The sequence below is a fragment of the Diabrotica virgifera genome, chromosome 7 (genome assembly GCF_917563875.1).
Source record: "Diabrotica virgifera virgifera chromosome 7, PGI_DIABVI_V3a".
Classification (NCBI taxonomy): Eukaryota; Metazoa; Arthropoda; class Insecta; order Coleoptera; family Chrysomelidae; genus Diabrotica; species Diabrotica virgifera.
Genome location: NC_065449.1, coordinates 47,027,429 through 47,047,630, shown reverse-complemented (window position 1 = coordinate 47,047,630; position 20,202 = coordinate 47,027,429). Strand labels below are relative to the sequence as shown.

General features: G+C 32.4%; 1 protein-coding gene across 2 annotated transcripts in view; it reads left to right on the top strand.

Annotated features, from left to right (window-relative positions):
- LOC114330917 (calsenilin-like) overlaps positions 1-20,202 on the top strand; it is a 454,604-nt gene that overhangs the window by 298,239 nt on the left and 136,163 nt on the right. The window lies entirely within an intron of this gene.

The following is a 20,202-nucleotide window of genomic DNA, read 5'->3' as shown; positions in this document are numbered from 1 at the left end:
TGAAATATTTGTAGAATATTTAGTTTAATCTTTGCAAATGGAATTTTGTTTCGACATGCCGCGATGGGGCCCTTGAATGCCGGGGGCCCCGTATAATTGATACGGCTGATACGGCGGTAGCTACGCCCCTGGTTGACTCATTTAGAATCAAATTAACTCCAGGAACATGGTCCACCCTGGGTACCAGCTCGAGGACCATCATCGTTATCATATTTTTATGTTTAGCGACCTTGAAAATCCATAACAAAATAATTGAATTCATTTTTGTCGATCTTTTCTGAGTTGCAATTTTTTCATTTTCTATTCGCTTTGGAAATGCATTTCCCTTATAGTCTGGGCTGATTATCGGAGAATAGGCCATTTTTGGGAAAAGTTATTTACCAGCAATTTTATTGCTGAAATCGAAGCTTATGATTATATATATTAATAATATAGGTATGCAAAGTCCGCAGATAGTGTGCTACTTTTTTTATAAACAAAATGGCGCCCGAAAATCGTGTTTCTTTCAATTTTTGCTCTATAACTCCAAAGATTTTAACTTTACACCAAAAACACCCAAATAAAAATTCACCGCAATTAAATTCTGCATAGAGACGTGTTTTTCCCGATTCACTTCGACGAAAACTTTCCCCGTAAAAAGCGAGTTTTTCCAACAAAATCTTTAATTTTCAACTAAAATTTTAGATAAGTAATTGTTAATCAATAATTAAATAACTTGGTAATGTAAAAGCCCTTTTTATATAGATTATAATTCCAGAAGCCGATGGAAATTAAATAAAAAGTTTAGCAACAATTGAATTGTTAATTAAAAATTTACGGTCGTTATTATAACGACAATAATTATGATGTATAAGAATAACTACGATTTTTTCATAAAAAGACACTATACCTATCTAATGTACTACACAGAATTTAAATTGGACTGTCTAAGCGACCTCAGGAATATTTTAAAATTGTAAACAATTTTTTGGCCTATAAACAAATAGAATATCTCGGGAAATATTAAACTAAATTAAATTGTAAAAATGGCATTCGAAAAACAGCGACAGGGATCTTCTTCTAAAAGAAAAAATGTTTAATTATGATGAGTAGTTCCTGAGATACAACCGGTCAAAGTTGACCGGAATTTACGGCAAATATATGAACAATAGGATCATAATTTTCAAACCATCACCTTTTTAGTTTACTCCTCTTTCTCCACACCAATTTTCATATCCTTAAAATACTCATAACATATATTATTATAATAAAAACTATCGATAATACGTGTGAAAATGGCCAAAAATAGCAAAATTCCAATCAAAAATTAGGTTGGAGAAAATGTAACCCTCAAAGTTCAAAATCGGTATACGTTAAAAAAATGCATTTTCTCGGCTTCCCATGGAGCAATTTCCTTCATTCTTTTTTGTTCCCAAGTAACTCGAGTAGAGCCATCGAACTAACTCATTATTAAATGTCACACTTGCTTTTGTTTTGTTATAATAAATTAATTTTTTTATTATAACACAAAATTTTAATTTGTTTAAATACAAATTGTTTAAATAACTATACAGCTTTCAAATGAGAATATTTATGTTTTTAACTTTAAAAGGTACACTTGTAGTAAGTTTATCTAAAAAAAAGCCTACAACTGGAAAAAATATGTAGTTTTCTGTTCTTATAAATAAATTAATCTATTATAACAAAACAAAAGCAAGTTTGGCATTTAATAACACGTTAGTTTGGTGGCTCTACTCGAGTTATTAGGGAACAAAAAAAGAATGAAGGAAATTGCTCCATGGGAAGCCGAGAAAATGCATTTTTTTAACGTATACCGATTTTGAACTTTGAGGGTTACATTGTCTTCAACCTAATTTTTGATTGGAATTTTGCTATTTTTGGCAATTTTCACACGTATTATCGATAGTTTTTATTATAATAATATATGTTATGAGTATTTTAAAGATATGAAAATTGGTGTGGAGAAAGAGAATAAAAATAAAAAGGTGATGGTTTAAAAATTATGATTCTATTGTTCATATCTTTGCCGTAAATTCCGGTTAACTTTGACCGCTTGTATCTCAGAAACCACTCGTCATAATTAAACGTTTTTCTTTTAAAAGAAGCGTCCTGCTGCTGTTTTTCGAATACCGTTTTCATAATTTAATTTACTTTACTATTTCCCGAGATATTTTATTTGTTTATAAGCCAAAAAATTGTTTATAATTTTAAAATATTCCTGAGGCCGATTAAATAGTCCAATTTCAATTCTGTAAAGTACATTAGATAGGTAGAGTTTTTTTTGTGAAAAAATCGTAGTTGTTCTTATGCATCATAATTATTGTAATTATTATAGTGACCGTAAATTTTTAATTAACAATTCAATTGTTGCTAAACTGTTCATTAAATTTCCATCGGTTTCTGGAATTATAATTTATACGAAAAGGGCTTTTACATTACCAAGTTATTTAATTATTGATTAACAATTACTTATCTAAAATTTTAGTTGAAAATTAAAGATTTTGTTGGAAAAACCCGCTTTTTCCGGGGAAAGTTTTCGTCTAAGTGAATGGGGAAAAACACGTCTCTATGCAAAATTTAATTGCGGTGAATTTTTATTTGGGTATTTTTGGTGTAAAGTTAAAATCTTTGGAGTTATAGAGCAAAAATTGAAAAAAACACGATTTTCGGGCGCCATTTGGTTTATAAAAAAAGTAGCACACTCTCTGCGGACTTTGCATACCTATATTATTAATATATATAATCATAAGATTCGATTCCAGCAATAAAATTGCTGGTAAATAACTTTTCCTTGTATTTTGCTAATTAGCCCAGAGTATTATGCTAAAATGAAATTTTCATTTTATCACCATGAATTTTGTTCAAAATCTTTTCTGAAATTTACTGAATTTAAGATTTTTTAATTTACTTGATAAAGAAATATTAAATTGCATCAAAAAACATTTACAAGTACATAAAACCGAGGCCTCAAGATTTCCACCAACAAAGAGGAAATAAAAGAACAAACGGTTATTACAAAGCTCGATTATGTCTGCACATTAAGGTTAACGCTTTATAGCTACCTGAAGAACAGCACAAGTAAGAAGACGAAGGAGAAATTTAGTCCTTAAGTGCTTTGCTGCAAAATGGAGACGTTTTTTTGAAACGATATAAACAAAAAGAAAAATATCTCGAATAGATTATGGACTAAATCGTAAATTTCTCTAGGTAATTATTAAATGTAAATATAAACAAAATCTATATGTTACCGGCCAAACCCGATTTTAGGCCAAACCAGTTTGTCCTAAACGCGATAGGGTAAACTAATTTGGCCTAGGACAAACTAGTTTATCCTGATATTAATACGGACACTGCAGGATAAACTATTAAGCCCTTTATAGTATACCTACAATATCAAAATAAATAAATAAATAAATTCAGATAAACTGAATAAAACACTTCTAATTGGAAAATAATCAATTTTAGTAAGAGATAATGACTTGTCGTTAAAATTAAAAGACAATAATTATTGGTAATACAAACAATCATATTATAAAAAATAAATAGTGTTTTTTATAAAAGGAATAATAATCATAGCCCAATTATAAACATCATTTATTTTTCCATGGAGTGTTTTGGTGACACTTAGAATTAATTGCGGATTATCATTGCCTTCTTGCTATTGCATCTGTTTGTGAAATAGTTTTTGTTGTAGCTACATTTGACAAAACCTTGTCCTAATCCAACTGAACCTCTCGTAGCTTCAACCCTTAACGATATTTCAGTGCCTTAGTTTATATCTACTACTTCAAAAAAAGTTTGATGGCAGATGTCAAATTCTGATCTGGTCTGAAAACAACTAAAAACTTTTTAGTACCTACGTAATATACCCCAAAAAGTTAGATAAATTATCTCTAAAATATTGCTAAGGGTTGTAGCTACGAGAGATTCAGTTGGATCGGACAAGGTTTTGTCAAATGTAGCTGGAACAAAAACTGTTGCAAAAAAAGATTCAAGTGCAAAAAGGTAATTATTATACTCCGCAATTCCAAGTGTCACCAAAATACTCCAAGGAAAAATAAATAATAATTTTTATAACTGAGTTTTATATATTTATTGCTTTTATAAAAAAAACACAGTTTATTTTTTATAATGTGATTTATTAACAATAATTATCCATAAATTTTAACGACGATTCTTTATGGTTGTAATAAAAATTATTATTTTCCAATTACAGAGTATTTTATTCAGTTTATCTATTTGTTTTGTAGGTATTTTTGTTTTTTAGGCTTTGTAGGTATACATTATATACTACTTTGTAGATATATAATTTTTATACTATTAGTTGGTTCTGCAGTATGCGTATTATTATAAGGATAAACTAATTTGGCCTAGGCCAAACTGGTTTATCCAATCGCGTTTAGGAAACTAGTTTGGCCTGAAATCGGGTTTGGCCGGTAATATATAGGTACATTATGACATTATTACTACAATATTTTGTTTGTATTTTGTTAAAAACAAATATTCCATTGAAAAGTTACATTTAAGGTTGCATTTTTCCAGAGGACGGACTTTTATTTTTTTGATATATATAGGAAGTTAGAACCACTCTGGTCCCCCGGTCGCCATCTTGGAAAACGCTATCTTAAAATGCAAAAAAAGTTATAAAAAAAAATAAACATTTTTGAAAAAAAAATTTTTGCCCTATAACTTTTTTCTCATTAGAACAATATAATAGAGTTTTCCAACACATATTTTTCACTATTTTCCCAAAGTTTAACTTCATTAATTTATTTGGATTTTACAGCGCTCCTAAGTTGACAGGATTCTTGAATGCTCGTAAAAATACAATAAAAAAGGACCATTAGGCTTAAACCTAAAGACCTACCGGTCTTTAAACAACATTTTGAGAGAAGTATGTTTGGTATGACAAGAGAAACAGTTTAATAAAAGCAATATACTCAAATGATCCTAAGATAAATTTCTTGGTAATGAATAAAACAAAACCATCGTAATAGACCTTCTCAAACCTGCCATATTAACGGTTGTTTTAATGCCAATCAGCCTGAATCAGGCACTCATCATTCTGAGCTTGCTGGATCCCAATCCTATAATAATTATAAGACCATCGTAGCAAAGGACATTGTTAATTGTTATTCTTCTGTTGTTAACGGCAGTAGGAAGCAAGCAATCCAACGAATTGTTTTAAAACTTTCGAAAGGGTGTACTCTGAATAAATAATACTGCCCTTCAAGTTTTATATATGTCAACTTGACTGTAGAGAATTTTCTGTTTCTTCATGCTTTTTCAGGATGCGACACAACGTCAGCATCTTACAAGATCAGAAAACTACAGTATGCGGCAAAATAAACAGTACTGAAATAAATAATGAAATGTTTATATTTATATATCTAGTGTACATGATATAGCCTTGCAAACATTATTCATGACGACTCACGTTCCCGATCACACAGATGTTAAAGATGCCCTCTGGCTAGTTGCGGATCTATGGGGAGGGAAAATAAGGAAATTTCCCTCCCTAATAAGGTCCAAAATTAAAGAAAAAAAATTGTTAAAACATAAAAACATATTAGCTGACATTAAACTGAAACCACAGAAAGACAAATCCAACCCAATAAACGCGCTAGTTAGGAAAATTGAGGGAATTTAATGCCTTTAATTTATTATTTACGACTTTTATGTAATCTGAGTTATCTCTTTTATGGCTTTTGGTTGGTTTTTCATTGCAGGTTCCCTCTAAGGCAAATTTCCCCTCCGAAGGCAAATTTCTAGATCCGCCATTGCCTCTGGCACGAAAAAATATTTGATTCTATTTCGCAATTCCGAAATGGAAGGCGGTGGATCTGTCTGACTCCTTCAGAATTACCCTATGTACGCATATGGTGGCGTTAGTCCTGGAAAGTGACAACTCCCAAAATGATTGCGCAGTATTCGAAGAGACTCCCTGGCAGCGTGACAGGTTGTCCCGTCCTGCTGAAATCATTGTTGATTTTAAGCTTGGACCGTTTCGTGAACTTTTCCGTATGACCGAAAATAGTACTCCACCACAAAATTTTTTTTCTGCAAAATTGAGAACCATTTTGAAGCACCCGACATTATCACGACATACACACACGTTACAAAGACGTTCGGAAACCACTCAATACGTTTCGGCGCCCGACACTTGCAAATTTGAGGCATACGAATTTCAGTACTGTTTATTTTGCCGCATAACGTAAAATTCATCAAAACGTTATAAAAACATCTAAGTTAGAGCAGAATATAATTATTTCTCGATGAGAAAATCGAGCCATCTTTAATCACTGTTGTTGTCGAATGATTTTTCGTCTATGATTTTCTGGGCAGTACATTCACCAATACAGTGACAAAAAATACATTTAACTTATAGTGCAGTCACTGAAGGTTTTCACCTCCGATTTCGTTGAACCTCCATCGATTTTCATGAAAATTGGTGAGTAATTAAAGGATATCTCAAGAAACAAAGGTGACATAATGCGAACTTGCGCTTTTACCCTAGGGGTGGATACCACCCCTTCTCGGGGGTGAAAATTATTTTATTAAAAATAACAATATAAGTCGATACAGGGACAAATTTTAAGCAAAATTTGTTATATAAAGTTTTTAAAATAAATCAACACTTTTTGAGATATTAAAGACCAAAGATTTTATTTTTTCGTAAAAAATGCATGTTTTAAATCACTTTTTCACGTATAAATCAAAAACTATAAGCTTTTACAAAAAAGTTATTATTACTGAAATTGAAGATAATAAAAAAATTGAATAAATTCCTCATATAAAAAACTAAACTAATGTTAGTTCAAAGTGAGTTTGGCAATTGAATATGTATTTTTTTCGACGAGTACTCAAATCTAAGTATTCAAGCTTAAATAACGGGAAAACGATGCAATGTATAAAATATTCCTGCTACACATTTGCCAAAGTACTTCGGAATACCTTTCAAATGAGCTACAGAACAAGGTAATAGCGTCAAAATTAAGCAAGTTATAATGAAAGTAAAAGAACCGTTTCGAATTTTTTAGGAAAAAGTGAAAAATAAAACATACGCCATTTCCACAAAAATTAAAATTTATAGTAATCCTTACAAGAACTTCTTTATATTAGCATAAGTAATGTTTTCGATAATTTTGACCGGATTAAAATGCATATTTTTGAAAAAAAAAATTAAAAAATCAGAATTTTTAAAATTATTGTAATTCTCATATTCTTTTAATAATTCCAAAAATACTCAATACACGTAAAAAATTTAATATATAACCAAATTTTACTTTTTTCTATACCAAATATTTTACCTGTTTTACTATTTCTATTGGGTAAAAAATAACCGAGATAGAAACGTTTAAATCTTAAATTTTGCTGTGGAAACCATGCAACAGGGGGTTATTTAACCTTTTATTTTTAAATCAGTAAGGGGTTTAAAAGATTACATAGTTTCAACGTGCTTAAATAGTACTTGGAATTAACTTTCAAAAAGTTTTTAGATGAACCTAATATGGTAAACAAGACCAAAATTATTAAAAAAAAAAACAATAACATTTTTTGGGAAAATTTTTAAAAGATACATTTTGAAAAAATTTTGGAGCATAAATTTTAACGCTATCAACATGTTCGGGGGCTCATTTATTAGATATTTTGAAGTACTTTGCCAAATGTTTCATAAGTTTATGTTATAAAATGCATCAATTTCCCGTTATTTCAGCTTAAATACTTTTTTTACGGCGAGTTTTTTACTCGCCGAAAAAAATATATATTCACTTACCTATAACTCACTTTTAGTTAACATTAAAAGGTTTTTGTAGTAAGAGGTTTATTTCATTTTTAATTAGCTTCAATTTTGATAATAATAACTTTTTTGTAAAAACTTACACTTTTTGATTTATTGATGAAAAATTGGTTAAAAACATGCATTTTGCTCAAGAAAAATTAAAATCTTTGATCTTTAATAACTCAAAAAGTTTTGATTTATTTTAATAACTTTATATAACAAATTTTGCTTAAATTTTGTCCCTCTATCGAATTATGGGGTTATTTTTAATAAAATAATTTTCACCCCCGAGAAGGGATGGCATCCACCCCCAGGGTAAAAGCACAAGTTGGCACCATGTCACCTTTGTTCCTTGAGATATCCTCTAACCACTCACCAATTTTCATGCAAATTGATGGAGGTTGAACGAAATCGGAGGTAATAGCTCATATCCACCTTCAGTGACTCCACTATTACCATCCCTTCCTTCTACACAAGATGCAGCCCGCCTCCACAGTCTCTGGGTTTATCACTAAGTTCAGTCGTGGCTCGGCAAACACTGTGATCCTGATGATTGGGGCTAGGAAAAGCATGGAAAAATTTAGATACCAAACCAAACTTTCAAAACTCCAGCATCACCTGAAATTCTGAAATTAAGTTTCTGCAGACGCAGAGGAAACTGTGGAAGTATGTATGATTACTGAAAAGCGGGCCTCAAATGCAAGGCCGGACACTTATTTCTAAACACAGAGACAGTAAGCAGGTGTTGTGAATGTATGTGTTTAATTTATTGTTTATAGAAAATCAGATAGACTGAAACTTTCTGCATAACATATTATACAGTGCATTCGTAAAGTGTGGAAACGGTCTATTATCTCATGACTTAAGTATTTTCAGAGTTAAAGTTCTGTTAGGTCGATTTTTATTTTTAAATTATGATTTTTTGACGTATATCCCATAAAAGTGACGTCATCGATTTGGACGTGATGACGTCATCGATGATTTTTTTAAATGGGAATAGGGGTCGTGTGGTAGCTCATTTGAAAGGCGATGTAATTCTCTATTCAGTAATATAAACATTAACATCATTATTTATACCGAGTGGCCAAAAAAATAATTTTTGAAATAAATTAATTGCCGCAAAAAAAAAGAATATAATATGTAATTTATTTAACTCAAAATACATTTTACTGCTGTCATAAAAGAGAGAAAAATATGTTTAATTGGCAAATAAACATTGTTTCTCGCTTAAATTAAATGTTCAAACTACCAGATGGGAGGTGTGTGGCTGTTTGACATTTAATTTAAGCGATTATTTATGAAATAAACATTTTTTTTATATTATGTGACATCAATAAACTGTATTTTAAGTTAAATAAATTACATACATTCTTCTTTTTGCGTCAGTTATTTTAATTCAAAAATTATTTTTTGGCCACCCTGTATAAATAATGATGTTAATGTTTAGATTACTGAATAGAGAATTTAATCACCTTTCAATTGAGCTAGCACACGACCCCCATTCCCATTTAAGAAAATCATCGATGACGTCATCACGCCCAAATCGATGACGTCACTATTATGTACTATACGTCAAAAAATCATAATTTAAAAATAAAAATCCACCTGTCAGAGCTTTAACTCTGAAAATAATTAAGTCATGACCATAAGATAAGCCATAATAGATCGTTTCCACACTTTATGAATGCACTGTATCTGTATAATTATATCGTTTCTCGGACTACGTTTCTCTCACATTGTTTACTAAAGTGAATATGCTTCGAAGTTTTTTCTTTGCCGTCTATTTCTAACTCGCATTTACGAGACTCTTTTTCTACTGATATTCTCGTATTAAGTTTGTTTGCTGTAATATTGAAAGTGTGAAGCTGCCTTTGTAGGTCATCTTGGTTATCAGAAATTATTACTGCATCATCGGAATACCATAGTATCGTGATTTTTAATAGTTTTTCCGATTTTCATTATTTAACTCTTTTAAATTTTTACAATTTTATATTAATTTTATTTTCCAAAATCGCAGTGAAATATTTCTGTAAAATGTAAATTTAAACAATTAAGAAAATTCACTGCTTTTAGACTTCTAATAGGCCTTTAATGGTTCCCTCGGGTAGATCCCAACGAAAGCGTGTAAAATGGGTTTAACATTTATAATTGGTGCGAGTGGCCCTTTCCTACATAAGCGCATATAATTACCCAGCCATTTTTAAATTCATTTTTTTTTTCTGTGTTCGGGAAAAAAGCTCGTCCCATATGCCATTCTAATTAGAATTTTCATTTCGAATGCCCATCAGAATCTTTTGATCTTTTATTCCATTGAAAAACAGAAATGATCTCGTTATACAATGCCGTCTGATTTGGAATTTAATGGAATATCTAACAGAGTATGCTGATATCTAAGAAACATGGAACTTGACAACTTAATAGAATACCGTGAGGTATATAAGTGTAATAAAAAGATAACACCAATTTTTTATACAAGGTGTCCCAAAAGTAGTGGAACGGTCAAATATTTCGCGAACTGAACATCGGATCGAAAAACTAAAATACCTACAAGTTTTCAATCATTTTTAAAAATCAATCCAATGACATTAAATACGATCCCCCACTCCACCCCTTGGAGGTGGGGTGGGGGCAACTTTAAAATCTTAAATAGAAACCTCCAGTTTTCATTGTAGATTTGGATTCATTATATGAAAGTATGCAACTTTTACTCGAGACATTTTTTTGAGTTATGGATAGATGGCGATATAATCGGAAAAAACCATTATTTATCGTGATACCATAGGTAAATTATAGAAACGGTCTAATATCTCGAGAAATACACTTCCAAATGAAAAACCAGAAAATACGTGTTTGATATTTTTCAAAAACCTACCGAACAACACTAAATATGACCCTCCACTCCACCCCCTAGAAGTGGGGTGGGGGTAACGTTAAAATTGGTTGCTATAGGTTGCTATTGAATATTTTAAAGTTACCCCCACCCCACCTCTAGGGGGTGCGGTGGAGGGTCATGTTTAGCGTTGTTCGATAGGTGCCTAAAAAATATTAAATATATATTTTTTGCTTTTTCATTTGGAAGTGTATTTCTGGAGATATTAGACCGTTTCTATAATTTACCTATGGTATCACGATAAATTGTTTTTTCCGATTATAGCGCCATCTATCCATAATTCGAAAAAATGTCTCGAATAAAAGCTGCTTATTTTTACACAAGGAATCAAAATCTGAAATAAAAACTGGGGTTTCCATTTAAGATTTCAAAGTTACCCCCACCCCGCCTCTAGGGGGTGGAGTGGGGGTAGGGTTTGGTGTCATTCGATAAATTTTTAAAAATTATTAAAAACGTATTTTTCAGTTTTTCGATACCATGTTTATTTCGAGAAATATTCGACCGTTCCGCTACTTTTGGGACACCCTATATATAAAAATCGCCTTCCTCTGACTCTTTCTACCTGTTAACTCTTTTTTAACAAGTTCGTACAGAAACGAAGGAAATTATGAAAAATGTAGAAAAATATTGTGAACTGAACGTCATATCTATTTTATCTATTACTCAAATATACAAAACATGCCATATTACCGGTCGTATATAAAAATCAACAAAAAGTAATAATTTATTTTTTACAGAGGTATATCACTAAAAAATTCCACTCATCCAATATTTAAGGACAATGCTTGACCTATATCGAAAATTTCTTAAAAGACTTCTTTCCAAGTAAGAGTTAATGTTTATTCAGATTTTTATACTGCATAAAACGGTACTCCACAAGGCTCCTACCCTTTTTTTGGTTGCCCTAAACGACATATTAAATAAATTACGTAAACTTCTCAAAGATCGCCTTTATTCAGACGATTTAGTGACGTACATTAAATAAGCACAAGAAGACTCTATGTGTAGAATATTACAGGCATTTTTAACACAACTAGAGGAATGAAAGCTAGTACAGGATTATAATGCTCCGTTACAAAGACAACAGGTATGCTGTTTTCGAAAAAAAAAAATCACCCTCTGAACCAGCCCTTTATCTTCTCAACAGCATCATTCCCTTCGAAAACTCCTTATAATTCCTCTATATGTAGTTGGATCAAAAGTTTGCCTGGCAGAAGCACATACAGCACTTAGAGCAACACCAACAAAAGACAATTTGATTAAAACCCTATCAAATGGGTGGTGGGAGACCGATTTCTCTACACTGCTCTTTTCTTATAAAACATTAACCAGATCCAAAATCGATTACGGTTCAATTCAACCAAGACTACCCAAAAAGTGGTCAAACAATCCACAATGCCCCACTTCGGATTGTTCACATAACTTTTTTTTGCCCATAGAAAACTTGCTTATATACCTTTAAAACTGGAGAACCATCATTGCAGTATATAGGCGAAGACACTTATAATACTTTCACATGTTTCTTCTGTAGATGCAAATAAGGATTATCCACTATCCTAAAATACATTTTGCGAAATAATCTTGACCTTTTCTCTAATAGACTTCGTACCTGAAAACCTTCATGCGAGTAAGATCAATAATTGGTGATGGAGACATCTTTATCGATGTCTCCAACGTCTACTCTCCAATTTAAACTACCGCCTAATTTAAGTGCCCAACCGGTAACTTCCGTTTAGAGTTAAGGTTGACGCCTTTTTGAACCAAATTAGCCCTGGTATCTTCTATGTTTTGTCAAAGATCTGGAGAAGGCACTGGTCTTTTCCGATACAAGAAGAAAATCGTCAAGCTTTTTTAACTTTTGAAACCAGGTTGTACATTACCACTACAATTTTAACTACAGTAGGTACAATTGAATAATTGCACATCTTTTTTCGTTTGTTAAATTAAAATAACAATAAATAATCCAGGGTAGTAATTGCGGGATTGCAAAAAAAATTATTTTCGAAATAACTGTTGTAAAAATTAGTGTCCAGCTTTGAAATTTTTGTCAAATAAGGGTTCTTTGGTGCTTAATATGTGATAAAAATTTCAAAGCGATTCATTCAATTGTTTAAATTTTATTCTAATTGTTTATCCCACAGAGCATTTTTTTGCAATAACATAAGTCAGAATAAAATGACGCTAGAACCATTCCACAGGTATCCAATGAAAGACCATGAGCTATATTTTCAACTTGGTTTAAAAAAAGTAAATAAAGAATGCATTTATTAGTAATAAATAATTATGCAAAAGTATAGTAAATCTTTCCTTATAAACTTTTTATTTTGTTATATAAGAAATTATACAGTGCTAGTCAAAAGTCCGTACCCCCCCTCGTATCTTTTGAACGGTTATACCTATAATAGTGAAATTTGGACGGAGGAAATAAACGGACGTAAACTTCTTAACTAGTCATGACAGGTGACGTAATAGTGACAGATGACGTTACAGAGCCACTGTGACCGATAATTTTAAATGGGACCTTATGGCAAGTGATACCTCGTTTGAAAGGTATTCAAAATACCTATTCAGTCATACTAATTTTTTTGGGTTCAAGTTGATTTTGATTTTGGTGAATAAATTAAATAAATATAATATTGTAGTTTCGCATTTAACTAATAAAAATTCAAATGTCCGCCTATGGTTTTTTTGTGAAAAAATTTGAAGTTTTTCAATTCTCTAGTAGTTTTTACGTCAACGTCAACCTTTTTGACAAGTAATCATAGGCGGAATTTTGAATTTTTATTAATTAAATGTGGAACTACAATTTTATTTTTATTTCATTTATTCATCAAAATTAGTTTAAACTCAAACAAAATTAGTATGACTGAATAAGTATTTTCAATGCCTTTCAAACGAGGTATCACTTGCCATAAGGTCCCATTTAAAATTATCTGTCATAGTGGCGCTGTAAAGTCATCTGTCACAATTACGTCACCTGTCATGACCAGTTAAGAAGCTTACATCCGTTTATTTCCTCCCTCCAAATTTCACTATTATAGGTATAACCGTTCAAAAGATGCGAGGGGGGTACGGACTTTTGACTAGCACTGTACATATTTATTTATTACAATTTTTTATCATTTATGATATAGATAACATTACTTGGTAGTTGTGCACTTAAAACAGGGTAAAAAAGTTAATTTTTTTGGAAAAAGTTATTCAAAAAGTTTATAAAGAAAAATTGACGATACTTTTGCGTAATCATTTATTACTAATAAGTGAATTTTTTAATCACTTTTTTAAACCATGTTGAAAATGTAGCTCATGCTCTTTCATTTGACACCTGTGGAGTGGTTCTAAGGTCATTTTTCTGACTTATGTTATTGCAAAAAAATGCTCTCTGGGATACACAATTTAAATAAAATTTATACAATTGAATGAATCGCTTTGAAATTTTTATCATATGTTAAGCACCAAAGAACCTTTATTTGACAAAAATTTCAAAGATGTACACTAATTTTTACAACAGTTATTGAGAAAATATTTTTTTTGCAATTCTGACCTTTTTTCGCAATTACATTAACAATAAATGAGTATATCAAACTTTGTAATACGTCATTTTAAAGCTTTTTCCATAGTCTCGAAGATATTTGTACTAAAAAAATCATCAAAATCAAGTTTCTCTGTTTTCCGTTGATTTGAAAAAAAAGGGGGGAAATGCCATTGTTTGACAGTTAATTGTTTATAAATAAAATGTCTGCCAGATCCTACGTAGGAAATAGTTATAATTTGTTCCTATAGGTATTACCTGTCGAAAGAACTCTTCAGTACGATGGCTGCTGAAGTGTCACGAACAGGGTATATTTTTGTCTTATTACGCTGGCCTAAAAGTCTAACTCGAAGATGGTGTAGAATTAATTTTATAAACTTCTTTAATCTTTATAAATTTTATCATGATTATTTTCTAATGATTTTAATTTCCAATCATGTAGTAATATTTTTTATCACGTGCTTAATTCTGTCCAATCAGATTATTATAATACATAATACCGGGAGTATTCTACAAAGATTATTATACTGAGAATATTTTTAGGTAGATTGTCTCTGTTTATTTACAAGGAGTTTCAAAGTTTTGACAACTGTCACATTTAAGAATATAAATCGTAATAAACTTTTTAATAGACCAGGGCATTTAGCACTAAAGACACCGGAATAAATCGATTTTTAAATAGAGCACCTAGGGACTTCCAACTTTTTGAATTGTGTTCAGGATGATGCCAGAAAAAAAGTCTCCTATAGAAAAATGGTGGAAATGCATATTTGTATTTTAAAATGCATAAAATGAATCCAAAAGTGGATACACTTATCAAAATTGATGTATTGAGGGCCAGATTTTGTTACTCGGGGGTTTTTGGGGTCGCTGTTCACGACTACGCCATCAAAACCGACCTTTAGAGAACCTGGTGCTGGGTAACTGCTAAGGAAGGTCGTCTGAAGTTTCGAGGGTTTTCGGCACTAAGATGTTACAAATATATTACTCCGGTGGTCTTTAGGATTGCTAAACCTTTAGGATTAAGAAACCGAAATATCCGATACCCAATTTGGCTTTATGCAGAGCAGATCAACAGCAGATGCAATTTTCATTGTAAGGCAACTGATGGAAAAATACAGGAATAAAGAGACCAACGCTCATATGGTATTCATTGATCTTGAGAAAGCATACGATAGAGTTACTCGAGAGATTCTCTGGTGGGCACTTAATAAGAAGGGAGTCCCTGGCGAATATACAAAGATTATGAGAGATATGTATGAGGGAGTAACGACTAGTGTTAGGACAGGTGTGGAAGAGACGGATAAATTTCAGGTGAAAGTAGGATTGAACCAAGGCTCGGTGCTTAGTCCTTATTTATTCTAATTAGTTTTGGACCAGATAATAGCGAAACTACAGGGTAGCATTCCATGGTGCCTAATATATGCTGATGATGTAGTGTTAATAGGAAATAGTGAAAGAGACTTCGAACAAAGACTGGAACAGTGGAGACAAGCTCTGGAGGAAAAAGGTTTAAAACTTAGTTGGACAAAAACAGAGTATTTGGAATGTTCATTTAAAGATGGAGTTACTACAAATAAAATGGTATCTTTGGATGGTGAAATGATTGTGAAAAACAATAGTTTTAAGTACCTCAGATCGGAATTACAGAGTAATGGAGAAATAAATGGAGAATCATGCAGTAGAATTAGGGCTGGATGGATGAAGTGGAAAAAAGCGAGTGGTGTGTTGTGTGACAAAAAAATTCCCATGAAGCTGAAGGGAAAATTTTATAAAACAGCCATAAGACCGACTATGATGTACGGAACTGAATGTTGGGCAGTGAAAAAGAAAGAGGAACAACGAATGCATGTGGCGAAAATGAGAATGCTTAGATGGATGAGTGGAGTGACAAAGAAAGATAAAATTAGAAATGAGTATATTAGGGGAAGTCTAGGTGTGGCACCAATTGATGCCAAAATGAGAGAGCATAGGTTAAGATGGTTTGGTCATGTTCAACGTCGAGACGTTAGTCACCCAATACGAAGAATAGCTGAAGTGCAGATTCCTGGAAGGAGTAGGAGAGGAATAATAAATAAAGAAGACCTGGGGGGAGACGATAAAGCAGGACATGTTGGTAAAGGGGATTAACATTGACATTACCCAAGACAGAATTAAAAGGAGAAATGAAATTAGGGAAGCCGGCCCCGCATAGGCATAAGGCAAAGACAATGATAATAATAATGATGATGATGATCATTCTGAACACAATGTAAAAAGTTACAAGTTTTTAGTCTAGTTGCTTATTTAAAAATCGATTTTTTTTGTTCTGAATGCCCTGGTCTATAATGTCAAATTATCACAAGGACAATAAAAATCGGCACTTTTGAGCGCTCGAGTGTACTTCGGTAAGATCATTTTATGAATAAAACTGTATTTATCAATAATTTTAACTAATATTTTGTTGATATCTTCGTTTTAATATTTACTAAACTGTGCTGTTCACTTTGACAAGTTGAAAAATGTGCGTCACATTAATTGTGATAAAAATGTCACTGAATGTTTTTTTATAAATATGTAATTGAATTGTGTATGTAAGTATTAAAAAAAACCTGTGGAATATCACACGATAGTAAGAATAAATAAGAAAATAATACTCCAATTTTTTTCTCAAATTTGTGTCCAATCGACAACTTGTTTCCAGGCAACAAGTTTTCGAAAAATTGTCGCATTTGGGCAAAAGGTTAATTATATTTTAAGAATAAAATAGTTCATGTTAATTGAGGTAAGTATATTAGTCCATGGTAATAAGGACTTTCTCGGGACACTCAAAGATCCAGGTATGTAGCTGATTACTTTTTTAGTTATTGTAGACCCAGGGCCGGCCCGTCCATATAGGCGAACTAGGCGGCCGCCTAGGGCGCAAAATCCGCCTAGGGCGCAAAATTAGGGACGTAGTACTTTCTCATGTAGTAGTTGTGTAACTCGCAGAGACAGAAAAATCACTGGGTAATGAAAGGTGAAGGATATTTTATTTTAGTTGTCTTATAAAATAAGAAAACGCAAAACTATAACTTAACGTTAACATTAATTACTCGTTTTGGCAACCTCGCTGAGCGTAAGCCTACTTAGTGGCGCAGTGGTCGCGGCAACCCCACACTCTTCACTTCAGTCAAGCCAGCAGTCATAGCGTGAACAGAATAAGAGTACTAGTCTGTCATTAGGGCGCTGCGTGTTATGCATTTTCACTTTTCAGTTTAGTGTAGTAGTGCAGTGTTGTTGACTTTGTTTGTGCATTGATTGACAGTAGTAGTAGTTGTTAATTTACGATAACAAAACTGCAAAAGGAAGTTTGAATTAACAAGTAAGTAGCTTATACTCTTCATATTTATAATTTTTTTCAGTCATCATATCATATAGGCCATTGTCATATTGTTGTTGTATATAGGCCTAAATCAAATCAAAATTGAGATTGTTTAATTATCATAACTTAAAGAAAACCCCTTGTGAACACTTGCCTCTGTTTCGCCTACGATGCCGATGTGATTGATTAGGAACTGGCTGCTGAGTGCTGGTCATGCTGGCTGCTGTTCTGGGATTTGGGCGAACTGAGTGGTTGTTTAATTTATTTAATATTACACAATATGAATGTTGAATGAATTATTAGTTTTGAAATCCACCTGGACATTTCTAATTTTGCTTCCAAATATTTATCAAAACAAATTATTTTTTGTTGAAAACAGTATAACTTGACTTTTTAAGCAAGAATGACCATTGGATTTTTTTGTAAAATTTTTTAACTTCTAATTTCTATCAAATTGATTTCAAAATTAGGCCTACTTTAAATGTATTTATAAATAATATTAAAATAATAGGCTATTAATGTAATTTTATTTAAGAGAAGTCCTTGCTTCTTGGGGGTGTAATCCTAATTTCATATCTTGAGTAAAGACATTCAAAATTTTTTCATTTTTTCAAAATGAAGTTAGCTTAATCCAATCATTGTTTTCTTTCCAGATATGATGTCAGGAAAACACTCGGGCTCTTGGTTTAAGAAAAGAAGACAGGAAAGAGAGGAGTCAGCAAAAAAAGCTAAAGGGTCTTTTGAAAAATATTTAATTAAACCAAATGACACAACTCTTAGGGAGGAAAGTTATAATGAATCACCTTCCACCTCTGGAAAAACCAACCAGCTCCTACCTCAAGAATATGCTACAGAGAAAACAGATACTGAATCACCTTCTACTTCTGGGGGAATCATCCAGATCCAACCTCAAGAATGTCCTAGGAGGATAACAGCTATTGAACCGCCATCTACTTCTGCAGAAAACAACGAACGTCAACTGCAAGAATTTCAAAATAATTTCGTTGAAATGGACGTTGACGTTACAGATAATGCAGTGGAATTACTGCCGGAAAATTCAATCTCACCCAAAGTTACGCTTGATTATGCTGATCCAGCGTCTTGGGACACTCTAAATATTAATCGCCAAACTTTACGAACCATTTTAGTAGAGCATGGACCTGACCAAGTAAAAGGAAAATTTCCGAAGGGTGTGAATAACAGAAAATTTTCTGACTTTCATTATAGAAGGAGGCTTCCAAATGGTGAATATGTGTACCGAGACTATCTTCAATACTCAAAATCTACCGACAAAGTTTTCTGTTTTTGTTGTAAGGTGTTTGGCGGCATAAATGTCTCTTCTTCATTAGGCAAAAGTGGTTGTAATGACTGGCACAATATGTCGGCCCTCCTTGAAACGCACGAAACATCAAATGATCACCTTCAAAACTTTGAAAAATGGAAAACACTGAAAAAAGCACTTAAAAAAAATTTAACTGTTGACAATGTTTATGAACAAAAAATAAAACAAGAGGAAATTTACTAGCAGAAAATTCTAGAACGGCTGTTTGCTCTCGTCAAAACTCTTGGGTCCCAAAACTTGTCATTTCGCGGCACGACAGAAAAATTAGATGTTAATGACAACGGAAATTTTTTAAAATTTATTGAATATTTGGCCATGTTTGACCCAATAATGAATGAGCATCTAAGAAAAATCAAAAGTGATGTCAACAGGCACACTCATTACTTAGGGAAAAATATACAAAATGAGATGATTCAAACTTTAGCTAATGCAATAAATGCAGATATATTGTCCTCAGTACATACGGCTAAATATTTTTCTATTATTTTAGACTGCACACCAGATGTTAGTCACGTAGAGCAAATGACAATTATTATTCGATTTGTTGAACTACCAAAGTCATCTCTGGCATCCTCAACAGAAGTATCTAGTTATCATCAAGTACTTGTAAAAGAACACTTTTTGGGATTTGTGCCTCTCACTGAAAGTACCAGTGGTGAGTATATGACGGAAGTAGTTTTAGAAAAGTTAAAAGAGATTTCTTTGCCTGTAGAGAATATTCGTGGGCAAGGTTATGACAACGGAAGCAACATGAGAGGAAAAGAAAGTGGAGTTCAAAAGAGAATTTTAGATGTCAACCCACGTGCATTTTATGTTCCATGCTGCTCACACACTTTGAACCTTGTTGTGAACGATGCAGCTTCGTGCTGTGTAGAGGTTACTACTTTTTTCGATGTGGTTCAACGAACATATGTGTTTTTTTCGGCATCAACTCGACGATGGGATGTTTTGCGCCGTCATGTTCCAGCTTTGACATTAAAACCCTTAAGTGATACAAGATGGTCCAGTCGAATTGATGCACTAACGCCTCTGCGGTACCACTTGTCTCATGTGTGTGATGCTTTGGAGGAGATTTCTGAGGACACTTCTCTAAAAGGATCAAGTGGCAGTATTGCGAAGGTAGAAGCACTTGGATTACTTAAACACCTCTCAGACTTCAAGTTTATTGTTGCCCTTGTTACATGGCACAATATTTTATTTCAGGTAAACCTAACCAGTAAGATACTACAAGAAAAGGATTTGAGTCTCCAGAAAGCAGTTAGTCACCTGAAAAAAACCGAAGAGTTTTTGGTTACAGCCAGAAGTGATGTAC